This window comes from Triturus cristatus, chromosome 1_1 (genome assembly GCF_964204655.1).
Source record: "Triturus cristatus chromosome 1_1, aTriCri1.1, whole genome shotgun sequence".
NCBI lineage: Eukaryota > Metazoa > Chordata > Amphibia > Caudata > Salamandridae > Triturus > Triturus cristatus.
The window spans coordinates 750,660,544-750,683,669 of record NC_140579.1 but is presented as its reverse complement, the minus strand read 5'-3'; positions in this window follow the sequence as shown (position 1 = coordinate 750,683,669).

Genomic DNA, 23,126 nt, shown 5'->3' with positions numbered 1-23,126 from the left:
AAAATTGTCTAAAAAAACACATTTTCCCCACATTTCTGAAGTGGAAAGTTCCGAAATCTGCGTGGAGCCACAAATTTCCACCCACCCCGCGTTCCCCAAAGTCTTGCGAGAAAAACGGTACGTCACTTGTGTGGGTCGGCCTAGTGTCCACGACAGGAAACGGCGCAAAACGCAACGGGGTCACATCTCAATTTCGCAGTGAAAAATGACCCTTTTTTGGCAAAATGACTAGCTGTAGTTTTTTAACCCTAGCTCTGCGGGCACCTCGGGCAACCTAGCAAACCTACACATTTTTGAAAACTAGACACCCAGGGGAATCAAGGATGGGGTGACTTGACTGCCTCCCACCAGGGTCTGTTACCCAGAATCCCTTGCAAACCTAAAAAATTGTCCAAAAAAAACACATTTTCCCCACATTTCTGTAGTGGAAAGTTCCAGAATCTGCGTGGATCCACAAATTTCCACCCACCCCGCGTTCCCCAAAGTCTTACAAGAAAAACGGTACCTCACTTGTGTGGGTCGGCCTAGTGCCCGTGACAGGAAACGGCGCAAAACGCAACGTGGTCACACCTCAATTTCGCAGTGAAAAATGACGCTTTTTTGGCAAAATGACTAGCTGTAGTTTTTGAACCCTAGCTCTGCGGGCACCTTGGGAAACCTAGCAAACCTATAAATTTTTGAAAACTAGACACCCAGGGGAATCCAGGATGGGGTGACATAACTGCCTCCCACCAGAGTCTGTTACCCAGAATCCCTTGCAAACCTAAAAAATTGTCAAAAAAAACACATTTTCCCCACATTTCTGTAGTGGAAAGTTCCGGAATCTGCGTGGATCCACAAATTTCCACCTACCCCGCGTTCCCCAAAGTCTTACGAGAAAAACGGTACCTCACTTGGGTGGGTCGGCCTAGTGCCCACGACAGAAAAACGGCGCAAAACGCAACGTGGTCACATCTCAATTTCGCAGTGAAAAATGACCCTTTTTTGGCAATATGACTAGCTGTAGTTTTTGAACCCTAGCTCTGCGGGCACCTTGGGAAACCTAGCAAACCTATACATTTTTGAGAACTAGACACCCAGGGGAATCCAGGATGGGGTGACTTGACTGCCTCCCACCAGGGTCTGTTACCCAGAATCCCTTGCAAACCTAAAAAATTGTCAAAAAAAACACATTTTCCCCACATTTCTGTAGTGGAAAGTTCCGGAATCTGAGTGGATCCACAAATTTCCACCCACCCTGCGTTCCCCAAAGTCTTACGAGAAAAACGGTACCTCACTTGTGTAGGTCGGCCTAGTGCCCGCGACAGGAAACGGCGCAAAACGAAACGTGGTCACACCTCAATTTCGCAGTGAAAAATGACCCTTTTTATGGCAAAATGACTAGCTGTAGTTTTTGAACCCCAGCTCTGCGGGCACCTTGGGAAACCTAGCAAACCTATACATTTTTGAAAACTAGACACCCAGGGGAATCCAGGATGGGGTGACTTGACTGCCTCCCACCAGGGTCTGTTACCCAGAATCCCTTGCAAACCTAAAAAATTGTCCAAAAAAACACATTTTCCCCACATTTCTGTAGTGGAAAGTTCCGGAATCTGTGTGGATCCACAAATTTCCACCCACCCCGCGTTCCCCAAAGTCTTACGAGAAAAACGGTACCTCACTTGTGTGGGTCGGCCTAGTGCCCGCGACAGGAAACGTCGCAAAACGCAACGTGGTCACATCTCAATTTCGCAGTGAAAAATGACCCTTTTTTGGCAAAAGGACTAGCTGTAGTTTTTGAACACTAGCTCTGCGGGCACCTTGGAAAACCTAGCAAACCTATACATTTTTGAAAACTAGACACCCAGGGGAATCCAGGATGGGGTGACTTTACTGCCTCCGACCAGGGTCTGTTACCAAGAATCCCTTGCAAACCTTAAAAATTGTCAAAAAAAACAAATTTTCCCCACATTTCTGTGGTGGAAAGTTCCGGAATCTGCGTGGATCCACAAATTTCCACCCACCCCGCGTTCCCCAAAGTCTTACAAGAAAAACGGTACCTCACTTGTGTGGGTCGGCCTAGTGCCCACGACAGGAAACGGCGCAAAACGCAACGTGGTCACATCTCAATTTCGCAGTGAAAAATGACCCTTTTTTGGCAAAATGACTAGCTGTAGTTTTTCAACCCTAGCTCTGTGGGCACCTCGGGCAACCTAGCAAACCTACACATTTTTGAAAACTAGACACCCAGGGGAATCCAGGAAGGGGTGACTTGACTGCCTCCCACCAGGGTCTGTTACCCAGAATCCCTTGCAAACCTAAAAAATTGTCAAAAAAAACACATTTTCCCAACATTTCTGTAGTGGAAAGTTCCGGAATCTGCGTGGATCCACAAATTTCCACCCACCCCGCGTTCCCCAAAGTCTTACGAGAAAAACGGTACCTCACTTGTGTGGGTCGGCCTAGTGCCCACGACAGGAAACGGCGCAAAACGCAAAGTGGTCACATCTCAATTTCGCAGTGAAAAATGACCCTTTTTTGGCAAAACGACTAGCTGTAGTTTTTGAACCCTAGCTCTGCGGGCACCTTGGGAAACCTAGCAAACCTATACATTTTTTAAAACTAGACACCCAGGGGAATCCAGGATGGGGTGACTTGACTGCCTCCCACCAGGGTCTGTTACCCAGAATCCCTTGCAAACCTAAAAAATTGTCCAAAAAAACACATTTTCCCCACATTTCTGTGGTGGAAAGTTCCGGAATCTGCGTGGATCCACAAATTTCCACCCACCCCGTGTTCCCCAAAGTCTTACGAGAAAAACGGTACCTCACTTGTGTGGGTCGGCCTAGTGCCCGCGACAGGAAACGGCGCAAAACGCAACGTGGTCACATCTCAATTTCGCAGTGAAAAATGACCCTTTTTTGGCAAAAGGACTAGCTGTAGTTTTTGAACACTAGCTCTGCGGGCACCTTGGGAAACCTAGCAAACCTATACATTTTTGAAAACTAGACACCCAGGGGAATCCAGTATGGGGTGACTTTACTGCCTCCCACCAGGGTCTGTTACCCAGAATCCCTTCCAACCTAAAAATTGTCTAAAAAAACACATTTTCCCCACATTTCTGAAGTGGAAAGTTCCGAAATCTGCGTGGAGCCACAAATTTCCACCCACCCCGCGTTCCCCAAAGTCTTGCGAGAAAAACGGTACGTCACTTGTGTGGGTCGGCCTAGTGCCCGCGAGAGGAAACGGCGCAAAACGCAACGTGGTCACATCTCAATTTCGCAGTGAAAAATGACCCTTTTTTGGCAAAACGACTAGCTGTAGTTTTTGAACCCTAGCTCTGCGGGCACCTTGGGAAACCTAGCAAACCTATACATTTTTTAAAACTAGACACCCAGGGGAATCCAGGATGGGGTGACTTGACTGCCTCCCACCAGGGTCTGTTACCCAGAATCCCTTGCAAACCTAAAAAATTGTCCAAAAAAACACATTTTCCCCACATTTCTGTGGTGGAAAGTTCCGGAATCTGCGTGGATCCACAAATTTCCACCCACCCCGTGTTCCCCAAAGTCTTACGAGAAAAACGGTACCTCACTTGTGTGGGTCGGCCTAGTGCCCGCGACAGGAAACGGCGCAAAACGCAACGTGGTCACATCTCAATTTCGCAGTGAAAAATGACCCTTTTTTGGCAAAAGGACTAGCTGTAGTTTTTGAACACTAGCTCTGCGGGCACCTTGGGAAACCTAGCAAACCTATACATTTTTGAAAACTAGACACCCAGGGGAATCCAGTATGGGGTGACTTTACTGCCTCCCACCAGGGTCTGTTACCCAGAATCCCTTCCAACCTAAAAATTGTCTAAAAAAACACATTTTCCCCACATTTCTGAAGTGGAAAGTTCCGAAATCTGCGTGGAGCCACAAATTTCCACCCACCCCGCGTTCCCCAAAGTCTTGCGAGAAAAACGGTACGTCACTTGTGTGGGTCGGCCTAGTGCCCGCGAGAGGAAACGGCGCAAAACGCAACGTGGTCACATCTCAATTTCGCAGTGAAAAATGACCCTTTTTTGGCAAAATGACTAGCTGTAGTTTTTGAACCCTAGCTCTGCGGGCACCTTGGGAAACCTAGCAAACCTATACATTTTTGAAAACTAGACACCCAGGGGAATCCAGGATGGGGTGACTTGACTGCCTCCCACCAGGGTCTGTTACCCAGAATCCCTTGCAAACCTAAAAAATTGTCCAAAAAAACACATTTTCCCCACATTTCTGTAGTGGAAAGTTCCGGAATCTGTGTGGATCCACAAATTTCCACCCACCCCGCATTCCCCAAAGTCTTACGAGAAAAACGGTACCTCACTTGTGTGGGTCGGCCTAGTGCCCGCGACAGGAAACGTCGCAAAACGCAACGTGGTCACATCTCAATTTCGCAGTGAAAAATGACCCTTTTTTGGCAAAAGGACTAGCTGTAGTTTTTGAACACTAGCTCTGCGGGCACCTTGGAAAACCTAGCAAACCTATACATTTTTGAAAACTAGACACCCAGGGGAATCCAGGATGGGGTGACTTTACTGCCTCCGACCAGGGTCTGTTACCAAGAATCCCTTGCAAACCTTAAAAATTGTCAAAAAAAACAAATTTTCCCCACATTTCTGTGGTGGAAAGTTCCGGAATCTGCGTGGATCCACAAATTTCCACCCACCCCGCGTTCCCCAAAGTCTTACAAGAAAAACGGTACCTCACTTGTGTGGGTCGGCCTAGTGCCCACGACAGGAAACGGCGCAAAACGCAACGTGGTCACATCTCAATTTCGCAGTGAAAAATGACCCTTTTTTGGCAAAATGACTAGCTGTAGTTTTTCAACCCTAGCTCTGTGGGCACCTCGGGCAACCTAGCAAACCTACACATTTTTGAAAACTAGACACCCAGGGGAATCCAGGAAGGGGTGACTTGACTGCCTCCCACCAGGGTCTGTTACCCAGAATCCCTTGCAAACCTAAAAAATTGTCAAAAAAACCACATTTTCCCAACATTTCTGTAGTGGAAAGTTCCGGAATCTGCGTGGATCCACAAATTTCCACCCACCCCGCGTTCCCCAAAGTCTTACGAGAAAAACGGTACCTCACTTGTGTGGGTCGGCCTAGTGCCCGCGACAGGAAACGGCGCAAAACGCAACGTGGTCACATCTCAATTTCGCAGTGAAAAATGACCCTTTTTTGGCAAAAGGACTAGCTGTAGTTTTTGAACACTAGCTCTGCGGGCACCTTGGGAAACCTAGCAAACCTATACATTTTTGAAAACTAGACACCCAGGGGAATCCAGTATGGGGTGACTTTACTGCCTCCCACCAGGGTCTGTTACCCAGAATCCCTTCCAACCTAAAAATTGTCTAAAAAAACACATTTTCCCCACATTTCTGAAGTGGAAAGTTCCGAAATCTGCGTGGAGCCACAAATTTCCACCCACCCCGCGTTCCCCAAAGTCTTGCGAGAAAAACGGTACGTCACTTGTGTGGGTCGGCCTAGTGCCCGCGAGAGGAAACGGCGCAAAACGCAACGTGGTCACATCTCAATTTCGCAGTGAAAAATGACCCTTTTTTGGCAAAATGACTAGCTGTAGTTTTTGAACCCTAGCTCTGCGGGCACCTTGGGAAACCTAGCAAACCTATACATTTTTGAAAACTAGACAGCCAGGGGAATCCAGGATGGGGTGACTTGACTGCCTCCCACCAGGGTCTGTTACCCAGAATCCCTTGCAAACCTAAAAAATTGTCCAAAAAAACACATTTTCCCCACATTTCTGTGGTGGAAAGTTCCGGAATCTGCGTGGATCCACAAATTTCCACCCACCCCGCGTTCCCCAAAGTCTTACAAGAAAAACGGTACCTCACTTGTGTGGGTCGGCCTAGTGCCCACGACAGGAAACGGCGCAAAACGCAACGGGGTCACATCTCAATTTCGCAGTGAAAAATGACCCTTTTTTGGCAAAATGACTAGCTGTAGTTTTTTAACCCTAGCTCTGCGGGCACCTCGGGCAACCTAGCAAACCTACACATTTTTGAAAACTAGACACCCAGGGGAATCAAGGATGGGGTGACTTGACTGCCTCCCACCAGGGTCTGTTACCCAGAATCCCTTGCAAACCTAAAAAATTGTCCAAAAAAAACACATTTTCCCCACATTTCTGTAGTGGAAAGTTCCAGAATCTGCGTGGATCCACAAATTTCCACCCACCCCGCGTTCCCCAAAGTCTTACAAGAAAAACGGTACCTCACTTGTGTGGGTCGGCCTAGTGCCCGTGACAGGAAACGGCGCAAAACGCAACGTGGTCACACCTCAATTTCGCAGTGAAAAATGACGCTTTTTTGGCAAAATGACTAGCTGTAGTTTTTGAACCCTAGCTCTGCGGGCACCTTGGGAAACCTAGCAAACCTATAAATTTTTGAAAACTAGACACCCAGGGGAATCCAGGATGGGGTGACATAACTGCCTCCCACCAGAGTCTGTTACCCAGAATCCCTTGCAAACCTAAAAAATTGTCAAAAAAAACACATTTTCCCCACATTTCTGTAGTGGAAAGTTCCGGAATCTGCGTGGATCCACAAATTTCCACCCACCCCGCGTTTCCCAAAGTCTTACGAGAAAAACGGTACCTCACTTGTGTGGGTCGGCCTAGTGCCCACGACAGGAAACGGCTCAAAACGCAACGTGGTCACATCTCAATTTTGCAGTGAAAAATGACCCTTTTTTGGAAAAATGACTAGCTGTAGTTTTAGAACCCTAGCTCTGCGGGCACCTTTGGAAACCTAGCAAACCTATACATTTTTGAAAACTAGACACCCAGGGGAATCCAGTATGGGGTGACTTTACTGCCTTCCACCAGGGTCTGTTACCCAGAATCCCTTGCAAACCTGAAACATTGTCAAAAAAAACACATTTTCCCCACATTTCTGTAGTGGAAAGTTCCGGAATCTGCGTGGATCCACAAATTTCCACCCACCCCGCGTTCCCCAAAGTCTTACAAGAAAAACGGTACCTCACTTGTGTGGGTCGGCCTAGTGCCCACGACAGGAAACGGCGCAAAATGCAACGTGGTCACATCTCAATTTCGCAGTGAAAAATGACCCTTTTTTGGCAAAATGACTAGCTGTAGTTTTTCAACCCTAGCTCTGCGGGCACCTCGGGCAACCTAGCAAACCTACACATTTTTGAAAACTAGACACCCAGGGGAATCCAGGATGGGGTGACTTGACTGCCTCCCACCAGGGTCTGTTACCCAGAATCCCTTGCAAACCTAAAAAATTGTCCAAAAAACACATTTTCCCCACATTTCTGTAGTGGAAAGTTCCGGAATCTGCGTGGATCCACAAATTTCCACCCACCCCGCGTTCCCCAAAGTCTTACGAGAAAAACGGTACCTCACTTGTGTGGGTCGGCCTAGTGCCTGCGACAGGAAACGGCGCAAAACGCAACGTGGTCACACCTCAATTTCGCAGTGAAAAATGACCCTTTTTTGGCAAAATGACTAGCTGTAGTTTTTGAACCCTAGCTCTGCGGGCACCTTGGGAAACCTAGCAAACCTATACATTTTTGAAAACTAGACACCCAGGGGAATCCAGGATGGGGTGACTTGACTGCCTCCCACCAGGGTCTGTTACCCAGAATCCCTTGCAAACCTAAAAAATTATCCAAAAAAACACATTTTCCCCACATTTCTGTAGTGGGAAGTTCCGGAATCTGCGTGGATCCACAAATTTCCACCCACCCCGCGTTCCCCAAAGTCTTACGAGAAAAACGGTACCTCACTTGTGTGGGTCGGCCTAGTGCCCGCGACAGGAAACGGCGCAAAACGCAACGTGGTCACATCTCAATTTCGCAGTGAAAAATGACCCTTTTTTGGCAAAAGGACTAGCTGTAGTTTTTGAACACTAGCTCTGCGGGCACCTTGGAAAACCTAGCAAACCTATACATTTTTGAAAACTAGACACCCAGGGGAATCCAGGATGGGGTGACTTTACTGCCTCCGACCAGGGTCTGTTACCCAGATTCCCTTGCAAACCTTAAAAATTGTCAAAAAAAACACATTTTCCCCACATTTCTGTGGTGGAAAGTTCCGGAATCTGCGTGGATCCACAAATTTCCACCCACCCCGCGTTCCCCAAAGTCTTACAAGAAAAACGGTACCTCACTTGTGTGGGTCGGCCTAGTGCCCACGACAGGAAACGGCGCAAAACGCAACGTGGTCACATCTCAATTTCGCAGTGAAAAATGACCCTTTTTTGGCAAAATGACTAGCTGTAGTTTTTCAACCCTAGCTCTGCGGGCACCTCGGGCAACCTAGCAAACCTACACATTTTTGAAAACTAGACACCCAGGGGAATCCAGGAAGGGGTGACTTGACTGCCTCCCACCAGGGTCTGTTACCCAGAATCCCTTGCAAACCTAAAAAATAGTCAAAAAAACCACATTTTCCCAACATTTCTGTAGTGGAAAGTTCCGGAATCTGCGTGGATCCACAAATTTCCACCCACCCCGCGTTCCCCAAAGTCTTACGAGAAAAACGGTACCTCACTTGTGTGGGTCGGCCTAGTGCCCACGACAGGAAACGGCGCAAAACGCAACGTGGTCACATCTCAATTTCGCAGTGAAAAATGACCCTTTTTTGGCAAAACGACTAGCTGTAGTTTTTGAACCCTAGCTCTGCGGGCACCTTGGGAAACCTAGCAAACCTATACATTTTTGAAAACTAGACACCCAGGGGAATCCAGGATGGGGTGACTTGACTGCCTCCCACCAGGGTCTGTTACCCAGAATCCCTTGCAAACCTAAAAAATTGTCAAAAAAAACACATTTTCCCCACATTTCTGTGGTGGAAAGTTACGGAATCTGTGTGGATCCACAAATTTCCACCCACCCCGTGTTCCCCAAAGTCTTACGAGAAAAACGGTACCTCACTTGTGTGGGTCGGCCTAGTGCCCGTGACAGGAAACGGCGCAAAACGCAACGTGGTCACATCTCAATTTCGCAGTGAAAAATGACCCTTTTTTGGCAAAAGGACTAGCTGTAGTTTTTGAACACTAGCTCTGCGGGCACCTTGGGAAACCTAGCAAACCTATACATTTTTGAAAACTAGACACCCAGGGGAATCCAGTATGGGGTGACTTTACTGCCTCCCACCAGGGTCTGTTACCCAGAATCCCTTCCAACCTAAAAATTGTCTAAAAAAACACATTTTCCCCACATTTCTGAAGTGGAAAGTTCCGAAATCTGCGTGGAGCCACAAATTTCCACCCACCCCGCGTTCCCCAAAGTCTTGCGAGAAAAACGGTACGTCACTTGTGTGGGTCGGCCTAGTGTCCACGACAGGAAACGGCGCAAAACGCAACGGGGTCACATCTCAATTTCGCAGTGAAAAATGACCCTTTTTTGGCAAAATGACTAGCTGTAGTTTTTTAACCCTAGCTCTGCGGGCACCTCGGGCAACCTAGCAAACCTACACATTTTTGAAAACTAGACACCCAGGGGAATCAAGGATGGGGTGACTTGACTGCCTCCCACCAGGGTCTGTTACCCAGAATCCCTTGCAAACCTAAAAAATTGTCCAAAAAAAACACATTTTCCCCACATTTCTGTAGTGGAAAGTTCCAGAATCTGCGTGGATCCACAAATTTCCACCCACCCCGCGTTCCCCAAAGTCTTACAAGAAAAACGGTACCTCACTTGTGTGGGTCGGCCTAGTGCCCGTGACAGGAAACGGCGCAAAACGCAACGTGGTCACACCTCAATTTCGCAGTGAAAAATGACGCTTTTTTGGCAAAATGACTAGCTGTAGTTTTTGAACCCTAGCTCTGCGGGCACCTTGGGAAACCTAGCAAACCTATAAATTTTTGAAAACTAGACACCCAGGGGAATCCAGGATGGGGTGACATAACTGCCTCCCACCAGAGTCTGTTACCCAGAATCCCTTGCAAACCTAAAAAATTGTCAAAAAAAACACATTTTCCCCACATTTCTGTAGTGGAAAGTTCCGGAATCTGCGTGGATCCACAAATTTCCACCCACCCCGCGTTTCCCAAAGTCTTACGAGAAAAACGGTACCTCACTTGTGTGGGTCGGCCTAGTGCCCACGACAGGAAACGGCTCAAAACGCAACGTGGTCACATCTCAATTTCGCAGTGAAAAATGACCCTTTTTTGGAAAAATGACTAGCTGTAGTTTTTGAACCCTAGCTCTGCGGGCACCTTTGGAAACCTAGCAAACCTATACATTTTTGAAAACTAGACACCCAGAGGAATCCAGTATGGGGTGACTTTACTGCCTTCCACCAGGGTCTGTTACCCAGAATCCCTTGCAAACCTGAAACATTGTCAAAAAAAACACATTTTCCCCACATTTCTGTAGTGGAAAGTTCCGGAATCTGTGTGGATCCACAAATTTCCACCCACCCCGCGTTCCCCAAAGTCTTACAAGAAAAACGGTACCTCACTTGTGTGGGTCGGCCTAGTGCCCACGACAGGAAACGGCGCAAAATGCAACGTGGTCACATCTCAATTTCGCAGTGAAAAATGACCCTTTTTTGGCAAAATGACTAGCTGTAGTTTTTGAACCCTAGCTCTGCGGGCACCTTGGGAAACCTAGCAAACCTATACATTTTTGAAAACTAGACACCCAGGGGAATCCAGGATGGGGTGACTTGACTGCCTCCCACCAGGGTCTGTTACCCAGAATCCCTTGCAAACCTAAAAAATTATCCAAAAAAACACATTTTCCCCACATTTCTGTAGTGGGAAGTTCCGGAATCTGCGTGGATCCACAAATTTCCACCCACCCCGCGTTCCCCAAAGTCTTACGAGAAAAACGGTACCTCACTTGTGTGGGTCGGCCTAGTGCCCGCGACAGGAAACGGCGCAAAACGCAACGTGGTCACATCTCAATTTCGCAGTGAAAAATGACCCTTTTTTGGCAAAAGGACTAGCTGTAGTTTTTGAACACTAGCTCTGCGGGCACCTTGGAAAACCTAGCAAACCTATACATTTTTGAAAACTAGACACCCAGGGGAATCCAGGATGGGGTGACTTTACTGCCTCCGACCAGGGTCTGTTACCCAGATTCCCTTGCAAACCTTAAAAATTGTCAAAAAAAACACATTTTCCCCACATTTCTGTGGTGGAAAGTTCCGGAATCTGCGTGGATCCACAAATTTCCACCCACCCCGCGTTCCCCAAAGTCTTACAAGAAAAACGGTACCTCACTTGTGTGGGTCGGCCTAGTGCCCACGACAGGAAACGGCGCAAAACGCAACGTGGTCACATCTCAATTTTGCAGTGAAAAATGACCCTTTTTTGGCAAAATGACTAGCTGTAGTTTTTCAACCCTAGCTCTGCGGGCACCTTGGGCAACCTAGCAAACCTACACATTTTTGAAAACTAGACACCCAGGGGAATCCAGGATGGGGTGACTTGACTGCCTCCCACCAGGGTCTGTTACCCAGAATCCCTTGCAAACCTAAAAAATTGTCAAAAAAACACATTTTCCCCACATTTCTGAAGTGGAAAGTTCCGGAATCTGCGTGGAGCCACAAATTTCCACCCACCCCGCGTTCCCCAAAGTCTTGCGAGAAAAACGGTACCTCACTTGTGTAGGTCGGCCTAGTGCCCGTGACAGGAAACGGCACAAAACGCAACGTGGTCACATCTCAATTTCGCAGTGAAAAATGACCCTTTTTTGGCAATATGACTAGCTGTAGTTTTTGAACCCTAGCTCTGCGGGCACCTTGGGAAACCTAGCAAACCTATACATTTTTGAAAACTAGACACCCAGTGGAATCCAGGATGGGGTGACTTTACTGCCTCCGACCAGGGTCTGTTACCAAGAATCCCTTGCAAACCTTAAAAATTGTCAAAAAAACCAAATTTTCCCCACATTTCTGTGGTGGAAAGTTCCGGAATCTGCGTGGATCCACAAATTTCCACCCACCCCGCGTTCCCCAAAGTCTTACAAGAAAAACGGTACCTCACTTGTGTGGGTCGGCCTAGTGCCCACGACAGGAAACGGGACAAAACGCAACGTGGTCACATCTCAATTTCGCAGTGAAAAATGACCCTTTTTTGGCAAAATGACTAGCTGTAGTTTTTCAACCCTAGCTCTGCGGGCACCTCGGGCAACCTAGCAAACCTACACATTTTTGAAAACTAGACACCCAGGGGAATCCAGGAAGGGGTGACTTGACTGCCTCCCACCAGGGTCTGTTACCCAGAATCCCTTGCAAACCTAAAAAATTGTCAAAAAAACCACATTTTCCCAACATTTCTGTAGTGGAAAGTTCCGGAATCTGCGTGGATCCACAAATTTCCACCCACCCCGCGTTCCCCAAAGTCTTACGAGAAAAACGGTACCTCACTTGTGTGGGTCGGCCTATTGCCCACGACAGGAAACGGCGCAAAACGCAACGTGGTCACATCTCAATTTGCAGTGAAAAATGACCCTTTTTTGGCAAAACGACTAGCTGTAGTTTTTGAACCCTAGCTCTGCGGGCACCTTGGGAAACCTAGCAAACCTATACATTTTTGAAAACTAGACACCCAGGGGAATCCAGGATGGGGTGACTTGACTGCCTCCCACCAGGGTCTGTTACCCAGAATCCCTTGCAAACCTAAAAAATTGTCAAAAAAAACAAATTTTCCCCACATTTCTGTGGTGGAAAGTTACGGAATCTGTGTGGATCCACAAATTTCCACCCACCCCGTGTTCCCCAAAGTCTTGCGAGAAAAACGGTACGTCACTTGTGTGGGTCGGCCTAGTGCCCGCGAGAGGAAACGGCGCAAAACGCAACGTGGTCACATCTCAATTTCGCAGTGAAAAATGACCCTTTTTTGGCAAAATGACTAGCTGTAGTTTTTGAACCCTAGCTCTGCGGGCACCTTGGGAAACCTAGCAAACCTATACATTTTTGAAAACTAGACACCCAGGGGAATCCAGGATGGGGTGACTTGACTGCCTCTCACCAGGGTCTGTTACCCAGAATCCCTTGCAAACCTTACAAATTGTCAAAAAAAACACATTTTCCCCACATTTCTGTGGTGGAAAGTTCCGGAATCTGCGTGGATCCACAAATTTCCACCCACCCCGCGTTCCCCAAAGTCTTACAAGAAAAACGGTACCTCACTTGTGTGGGTCGGCCTAGTGCCAACGACAGGAAACGGCGCAAAACACAACGGGGTCACATCTCAATTTCGCAGTGAAAAATGACCCTTTTTTGGCAAAATGACTAGCTGTAGTTTTTTAACCCTAGCTCTGCGGGCACCTCGGGCAACCTAGCAAACCTACACATTTTTGAAAACTAGACACCCAGGGGAATCCAGGATGGGGTGACTTGACTGCCTCCCACCAGGGTCTGTTACCCAGAATCCCTTGCAAACCTAACAAATTGTCTAAAAAAACACATTTTCCCCACATTTCTGTCGTGGAAAGTTCCGGAATCTGCGTGGATCCACAAATTTCCACCCACCCCTTGTTCCACAAAGTCTTACGAGAAAAACGATAACTCAGTTGTGTGGGTCGGCCTAGTGCCCACGACAGGAAACGGCGCAAAACGCATCGTGGTCACACCTCAATTTCGCAGTGAAAAATGACCCTTTTTTGGCAAAACGACTAGCTGTCGTTTTTGAACCCTAGCTCTGCGGGCACCTTGGGAAACCTAGCAAACCTATACATTTTTGAAAACTAGACACCCAGGGGAATCCAGGATGGGGTGACTTGACTGCCTCCCACCAGGGTCTGTTACCCAGAATCCCTTGCAAACCTAAAAAATTGTCAAAAAAAACACATTTTCCCCACATTTCTGTAGTGGAAAGTTCCGGAATCTGCGTGGATCCACAAATTTCCACCCACCCCGCGTTCCCCAAAGTCTTTCGAGAAAAACGGTACCTCACTTGTGTGGGTCGGCCTAGTGCCCGCGACAGGAAACGGCGCAAAACGCAACGTGGTCACATCTCAATTTCGCAGTGAAAAATGACCCTTTTTTGGCAATATGACTAGCTGTAGTTTTTGAACCCTAGCTCTGCGGGCACCTTGGGAAACCTAGAAAACCTATACATTTTTGAAAACTAGACACCCAGGGGAATCCTGGATGGGGTGACTTGACTGCCTCCCACCAGGGTCTGTTACCCAGAATCCCTTGCAAACCTTAAAAATTGTCCAAAAAAACACATTTTCCCCACATTTCTGTGGTAGAAAGTTCCGGAATCTGCGTGGATCCACAAATTTCCACCCACCCCGCGTTCCCCAAAGTCTTACAAGAAAAACGGTACCTCACTTGTGTGGGTCGGCCTAGTGCCCGCGACAGGAAACGGCGCAAAACGCAACGTGGTCACATCTCAATTTCGCAGTGAAAAATGACCCTTTTTTGGCAAAAGGACTAGCTGTAGTTTTTGAACACTAGCTCTGCGGGCACCTTGGAAAACCTAGCAAACCTATATATTTTTGAAAACTAGACACCCAGGGGAATCCAGGATGGGGTGACTTTACTGCCTCCGACCAGGGTCTGTTACCCAGAATCCCTTGCAAACCTTAAAAATTGTCAAAAAAAACACATTTTCCCCACATTTCTGTGGTGGAAAGTTTCGGAATCTGCGTGGATCCACAAATTTCCACCCACCCCGCGTTCCCTAAAGTCTTACAAGAAAAACGGTACCTCAATTGTGTGGGTCGGCCTAGTGCCCACGACAGGAAACGGCGCAAAACGCAACGTGGTCACATCTCAATTTTGCAGTGAAAAATGACCCTTTTTTGGCAAAATGACTAGCTGTAGTTTTTCAACCCTAGCTCTGTTGGCACCTCGGGCAACCTAGCAAACCTACACATTTTTGAAAACTAGACACCCAGGGGAATCCAGGAAGGGGTGACTTGACTGCCTCCCACCAGGGTCTGTTACCCAGAATCCCTTGCAAACCTAAAAAATTGTCAAAAAAACCACATTTTCCCAACATTTCTGTGGTGGAAAGTTCCGGAATCTGCGTGGATCCACAAATTTCCACCCACCCCGCGTTCCCCAAAGTCTTACGAGAAAAACGGTACCTCACTTGTGTGGGTCGGCCTAGTGCCCACGACAGGAAACGGCGCAAAACGCAACGTGGTCACATCTCAATTTCGCAGTGAAAAATGACCCTTTTTTGGCAAAACGACTATCTGTAGTTTTTGAACCCTAGCTCTGCGGGCACCTTGGGAAACCTAGCAATCCTATACATTTTTTAAAACTAGACACCCAGGGGAATCCAGGATGGGGTGACTTGACTGCCTCCCACCAGGGTCTGTTACCCAGAATCCCTTGCAAACCTAAAAAATTGTCCAAAAAAACACATTTTCCCCACATTTCTGTGGTGGAAAGTTCCGGAATCTGCGTGGATCCACAAATTTCCACCCACCCCGTGTTCCCCAAAGTCTTACGAGAAAAACGGTACCTCACTTGTGTGGGTCGGCCTAGTGCCCGCGACAGGAAACGGCGCAAAACGCAACGTGGTCACACCTCAATTTCGCAGTGAAAAATGACCCTTTTTTGGCAAAATGACTAGCTGTAGTTTTTAAACCCTAGCTCTGCGGGCACCTTGGGAAACCGAGCAAACCTATACATTTTTGAAAACTAGACACCCAGGGGAATCCAGGATGGGGTGACTTGACTGCCTCCCACCAGGGTCTGTTACCCAGAATCCCTTGCAAACCTAAAAAATTGTCCAAAAAAACACATTTTCCCCACATTTCTGTAGTGGAAAGTTCCGGAATCTGCGTGGATCCACAAATTTCCACCCACCCCGCGTTCCCCAAAGTCTTACGAGAAAAACGGTACCTCACTTGTGTGGGTCGGCCTAGTGCCCGCGACAGGAAACGGCGCAAAACGCAACGTGGTCACATCTCAATTTCGCAGTGAAAAATGACCCTTTTTTGGCAAAAGGACTAGCTGTAGTTTTTGAACACTAGCTCTGCGGGCACCTTGGAAAACCTAGCAAACCTATACATTTTTGAAAACTAGACACCCAGGGGATTCCAGGATGGGGTGACTTTACTGCCTCCGACCAGGGTCTGTTACCCAGAATCCCTTGCAAACCTTAAAAATTGTCAAAAAAAACACATTTTCCCCACATTTCTGTGGTGGAAAGTTTCGGAATCTGTGTGGATCCACACATTTTCACACACCCCGCGTTCCCCAAAGTCTTACGAGAAAAACGGTACCTCACTTGTGTGGGTCGGCCTAGTGCCTGCGACAGGAAACAGCGCAAAACGCAACGTGGTCACACCTCAATTTCGCAGTGAAAAATGACCCTTTTTTGGCAAAATGACTAGCTGTAGTTTTTGAACCCTAGCTCTGCGGGCACCTTGGGAAACCTAGCAAACCTATACATTATTGAAAACTAGACACCCAGGGGAATCCAGGATGGGGTGACTTGACTGCCTCCCACCAGGGTCTGTTAACCAGAATCCCTTGCAAACCTAAATAATTGTCTAAAAAAACACATTTTCCCCACATTTCTGTCGTGGAAAGTTCCGGAATCTGCGTGGATCCACACATTTCCACCCACCCCGCGTTCCCCAAAGTCTTACGAGAAAAATGGTAACTCACTTGTGTGGGTCGGCCTAGTGCCCGCGACAGGAAACGGCACAAAACGCATCGTGGTCACACCTCAATTTCGCAGTGAAAAATGACCCTTTTTTGGAAAAAGGACTAGCTGTAGTTTTTGAACACTAGCTCTGCGGGCACCTTGGGAAACCTAGCAAACCTATACATTTTTTAAAACTAGACACCCAGGGGAATCCAGTATGGGGTGACTTTACTGCCTCCCACCAGGGTCTGTTACCCAGAATCCCTTGCAAACCTGAAACATTGTCAAAAAAACCACATTTTCCCCACATTTCTGTGGTGGAAAGTTCTGGAATCTGCGTGGATCCACAAATTTCCACCCACCCCGCGTTCCCCAAAGTCTTGCGAGAAAAACGGTACCTCACTTGTGTGGGTCAGCCTAGTGCCCACGACAGGAAACGGCTCAAAACGCAACGTGGTCACATCTCAATTTCGCAGTGAAAAATGACCCTTTTTTGGCAAAACGACTAGCTGTAGTTTTTGAACCCTAGCTCTGCGGGCACCTTGGGAAACCTAGCAAACCTATACATTTTTGAAAACTAGACACCCAGGGAAATCCAGGATGGGGTGACTTGACTGCCTCCCACCAGGGTCTGTCACCCAGAATCCCTTGCAAACCTAAAAAATTGTCAAAAAAAACACATTTTCCCCACATTTCTGTGGTGGAAAGTTCCGGAATCTGCGTGGATCCACACATTTTCACGCACCCCGCATTCCCCAAAGTCTTACGAGAAAAACGGTACCTCACTTGTGTGGGTCGGCCTAGTGCCTGCGACAGGAAACGGCGCAAAACGCAACGTGGTCACACCTCAATTTCGCAGTGAAAAATGACCCTTTTTTGGCAAAATGACTAGCTGTAGTTTTTGAACCCTAGCTCTGCGGGCACCTTGGGAAACCTAGCAAACCTATACATTTTTGAAAACTAGACACCCAGGGGAATCCAGGATGGGGTGACTTGACTGCCTCCCACCAGGGTCTGTTAACCAGAATCCCTTGCAAACCTAAAAAATTGTCTAAAAAAACACATTTTCCCCACATTTCTGTCGTGGAAAGTTCCGGAATCTGCGTGGATCCACACATTTCCACCCACCCCGCGTTCCCCAAAGTCTTACGAGAAAAATGGTAACTCACTTGTGTGGGTCGGCCTAGTGCCCGTGACAGGAAACGGCACAAAACGCATCGTGGTCACACCTCAATTTCGCAGTGAAAAATGACCCTTTTTTGGCAAAAGGACTAGCTGTAGTTTTTGAACACTAGCTCTGCGGGCACCTGGGGAAACCTAGCAAACCTATACATTTTTGAAAACTAGACACCCAGAGGAATCCAGTATGGGGTGACTTTACTGCCTCCCACCAGGGTCTGTTACCCAGAATCCCTTGCAAACCTGAAACATTGTCAAAAAAACCACATTTTCCCCACATTTCTGTGGTGGAAAGTTCCGGAATCTGCGTGGATCCACAAATTTCCACCCACCCCGCGTTCCCCAAAGTCTTGCGAGAAAAACAGTACCTCACTTGTGTGATTCGGCCTAGTGCCCGCGACAGGAAACGGCGCAAAACGCAACGTGGTCACATCTCAATTTTGCAGTGAAAAATGACCCTTTTTTGGCAATATGACTAGCTGTAGTTTTTGAACCCTAGCTCTGCGGGCACCTTGGGAAACCTAGCAAACCTATACATTTTTGAAAACTAGACACCCAGGGGAATCCAGGATGGGGTGACTTGACTGCCTCCCACCAGGGTCTGTTACCCAGAATCCCTTCCAACCTAAAAAATTGTCTAAAAAAACACATTTTCCCCACATTTCTGAAGTGGAAAGTTCCGGAATCTGCGTGTAGCCACAAATTTCCACCCACCCCGCGTTCCCCAAAGTCTTGCGAGAAAAACGGTACCTCACTTGTGTGGGTCGGCCTAGTGCCCGCGACAGGAAACGGCACAAAACGCAACGTGGTCACATCTCAATTTCGCAGTGAAAAATGACCCTTTTTTGGCAATATGACTGGCTGTAGATTTTGAACCCTAGCTCTGCGGGCACCTTGGGAAACCTAGCAAACCTATACATTTTTGAAAACTAGACACCCAGGGGAATCCTGGATGGGGTGACTTGACTGCCTCCCACCAGGGTCTGTTACCCAGAATCCCTTGCAAACCTAACAAATTGTCTAAAAAAACACATTTTCCCCACATTTCTGTCGTGGAAAGTTCCGGAATCTGCGTGGATCCACAAATTTCCACCAACCCCTCGTTCCCCAAAGTCTTACGAGAAAAACAGTAACTCACTTGTGTGGGTCGGCCTAGTGCCCGCGACAGGAAATGGCGCAAAACGCATCGTGGTCACACCTCAATTTCGCAGTGAAAAATGACCCTTTTTTGGCAAAACGACTAGCTGTCGTTTTTGAACCCTAGCTCTGCGGGCACCTTTGGAAACCTAGCAAACCTATACATTTTTGAAAACTAGACACCCAGGGGAATCCAGGATGGGGTGACTTGACTGCCTCCCACCAGGGTCTAATACCCAGAATCCCTTGCAAACCTTAAAAATTGTCCAAAAAAACACATTTTCCCCACATTTCTGTGGTGGAAAGTTCCGGAATCTGCGTGGATCCACAAATTTCCACCCACCCCGCGTTCCTCAAAGTCTTACAAGAAAAACGGTACCTCACTTGTGTGGGTCGGCCTAGTGCCCACGAAGGGAAACGGCGCAAAATGCAACGTGGTCACATCTCAATTTCGCATTGAAAAATGACCCTTTTTTGGCAAAATGACTAGCTGTAGTTTTTGAACCCTAGCTCTGCGGGCACCTCGGGCAACCTAGCAAACCTACACATTTTTGAAAACTAGACACCCAGGGGAATCCAGGATGGGGTGACTTGACTGCCTCCCACCAGGGTCTGTTACCCAGAATCCCTTGCAAACCTGAAACATTGTCAAAAAAAACACATTTTCCCCACATTTCTGTGGTGGAAAGTTCTGGAATCTGCGTGGATCCACAAATTTCCACCCACCCCGCGTTCCCCAAAGTCTTGCGAGAAAAACGGTACCTCACTTGTGTGGGTCGGCCTAGTGCCCACGACAGGAAACGGCTCAAAACGCAACGTGGTCACATCTCAATTTCGCAGTGAAAAATGACCCTTTTTTGGCAAAACGACTAGCTGTAGTTTTTGAACCCTAGCTCTGCGGACACCTTGGGAAACCTAGCAAACCTATATATTTTTGAAAACTAGACACCCAGGGAAATCCAGGATGGGGTGACTTGACTGCCTCCCACCAGGGTCTGTCACCCAGAATCGCTTGCAAACCTAAAAAATTGTCAAAAAAAACACATTTTCCCCACATTTCTGTGGTTGAAAGTTCCGGAATCTGCGTGGATCCACACATTTTCACCCACCCCGCGTTCCCCAAAGTCTTACGAGAAAAACGGTACCTCACTTGTGTGGGTCGGCCTAGTGCCTGCGACAGGAAACGGCGCAAAACGCAACGTGGTCACACCTCAATTTCGCAGTGAAAAATGACCCTTTTTTGGCAAAATGACTAGCTGTAGTTTTTGAACCCTAGCTCTGCGGGCACCTTGGGAAACCTAGCAAACCTATACATTTTTGAAAACTAGACACCCAGGGGAATCCAGGATGGGGTGACTTGACTGCCTCCCACCAGGGTCTGTTACCCAGAATCCCTTGCAAACCTGAAACATTGTCAAAAAAAACACATTTTCCCCACATTTCTGTGGTGGAAAGTTCCGGAATCTGCGTGGATCCACAAATTTCCACCCACCCCGCGTTCCCCAAAGTCTTACGAGAAAAACGGTACCTCACTTGTGTGGGTCGGCCTAGTGCCCGCGACAGGAAACGGCGCAAAACGCAACGTGGTCACATCTCAATTTCGCAGTGAAAAATGACCCTTTTTTGGCAAAAGGACTAGCTGTAGTTTTTGAACACTAGCTCTGCGGGCACCTTGGGAAACCGAGCAAACCTATACATTTTTGAAAACTAGACACCCAGGGGAATCCAGTATGGGGTGACTTTACTGCCTCCCACCAGGGTCTGTTACCCAGAATCCCTTGCAAACCTGAAACATTGTCAAAAAAAACACATTTTCCCCACATTTCTGTGGTGGAAAGTTCCGGAATCTGCGTGGATCCACAAATTTCCACCCACCCCGCGTTCCCCAAAGTCTTGCGAGAAAAAAGGTACCTCACTTGTGTGGGTCGGCCTAGTGCCCGCGACAGGAAACGGCGCAAAACGCAACGTGGTCACATCTCAATTTCGCAGTGAAAAATGACCCTTTTTTGGCAATATGACTAGCTGTAGTTTTTGAACCCTAGCTCTGCGGGCACCTTGGGAAACCTAGCAAACCTATACATTTTTGAAAACTAGACACCCAGGGGAATCCAGGATGGGGTAACTTGACTGCCTCCCACCAGGGTCTGTTACCCAGAATCCCTTCCAACCTAAAAAATTTTCTAAAAAAACACATTTTCCCCACATTTCTGAAGTGGAAAGTTCCGGAATCTGCGTGGAGCCACAAATTTCCACCTACCCCGCGTTCCCCAAAGTCTTGCGAGAAAAACAGTACCTCACTTGTGTGGGTCGGCCTAGTGCCCGCGACAGGAAACGGCGCAAAACGCAACATGGTCACATCTCAATTTCGCAGTGAAAAATGACCCTTTTTTGGCAATATGACTAGCTGTAGTTTTTGAACCCTAGCTCTGCGGGCACCTTGGGAAACCTAGCAAACCTATACATTTTTGAAAACTAGACACCCAGGGGAATCCTGGATGGGGTGACTTGACTGCCTCCCACCAGGGTCTGTTACCCAGAATCCCTTGCAAACCTTAAAAATTGTCCAAAAAAACACATTTTCCCCACATTTCTGTAGTGGAAAGTTCCGGAATCTGCGTGGATCCACAAATTTCCACCCACCCCGCGTTCCCCAAAGTCTTACGAGAAAAACGGTACCTCACTTGTGTGGGTCGGCCTAGTGCCCGCGACAGGAAACGGCGCAAAACGCAACGTGGTCACATCTCAATTTCGCAGTGAAAAATGACCCTTTTTTGGCAAAAGGACTAGCTGTAGTTTTTGAACACTAGCTCTGCGGGCACCTTGGAAAACCTAGCAAACCTATACATTTTTGAAAACTAGACACCCAGGGGATTCCAGGATGGGGTGACTTTACTGCCTCCGACCAGGGTCTGTTACCCAGAATCCCTTGCAAACCTTAAAAATTGTCAAAAAAAACACATTTTCCCCTCATTTCTGTGGTGGAAAGTTCCGGAATCTGCGTGGATCCACAAATTTCCACCCACCCCGCGTTCCCCAAAGTCTTACAAGAAAAATAGTACCTCACTTGTGTGGGTCGGCCTAGTGCCCACGACAGGAAACGGCGCAAAACGCAACGTGGTCACATCTCAATTTTGCAGTGAAAAATGACCCTTTTTTGGCAAAATGACTAGCTGTAGTTTTTCAACCCTAGCTCTGCGGGCACCTCGGGCAACCTAGCAAACCTACACATTTTTGAAAACTAGACACCCAGGGGAATCCAGGATGGGGTGACTTGACTGCCTCCCACCAGGGTCTGTTACCCAGAATCCCTTGCAAACCTAAAAAATTGTCAAAAAAACCACATTTTCCCAACATTTCTGTAGTGGAAAGTTCCGGAATCTGCGTGGATCCACAAATTTCCACCCACCCCGCGTTCCCCAAAGTCTTACGAGAAAAACGGTACCTCACTTGGGTGGGTCGGCCTAGTGCCCACGACAGGAAACGGCGCAAAATGCAACGTGGTCACATCTCAATTTCGCAGTGAAAAATGACCCTTTTTTGGCAATATGACTAGCTGTAGTTTTTGTACCCTAGCTCTGCGGGCACCTTGGGAAACCTAGCAAACCTATACATTTTTGAGAACTAGACACCCAGGGGAATCCAGGATGGGGTGACTTGACTGCCTCCCACCAGAGTCTGTTACCCAGAATCCCTTCCAACCTAAAAAATTGTCTAAAAAAACACATTTTCACCACATTTCTGAAGTGGAAAGTTCCGGAATCTGCGTGGAGCCACAAATTTCCACCCACCCCGCGTTCCCCAAAGTCTTGCGAGAAAAACGGTACCTCACTTGTGTGGGTCGGCCTAGTGCCCGCGACAGGAAACGGCGCAAAACGCAACGTGGTCACACCTCAATTTCGCAGTGAAAAATGACCCTTTTTTGGCAAAATGACTAGCTGTAGTTTTTGAACCCTAGCTCTGCGGGCACCTTGGGAAACTGAGCAAACCTATACATTTTTGAAAACTAGACACCCAGGGGAATCCAGGATGGGGTGACTTGACTGCCTCCCACCAGGGTCTGTTACCCAGAATCCCTTGCAAACCTAAAAAATTGTCCAAAAAAACACATTTTCCCCACATTTCTGTAGTGGAAAGTTCTGGAATCTGCGTGGATCCACAAATTTCCACCCACCCCGCGTTCCCCAAAGTCTTACGAGAAAAACGGTACCTCACTTGTGTGGGTCGGCCTAGTGCCCGCGACA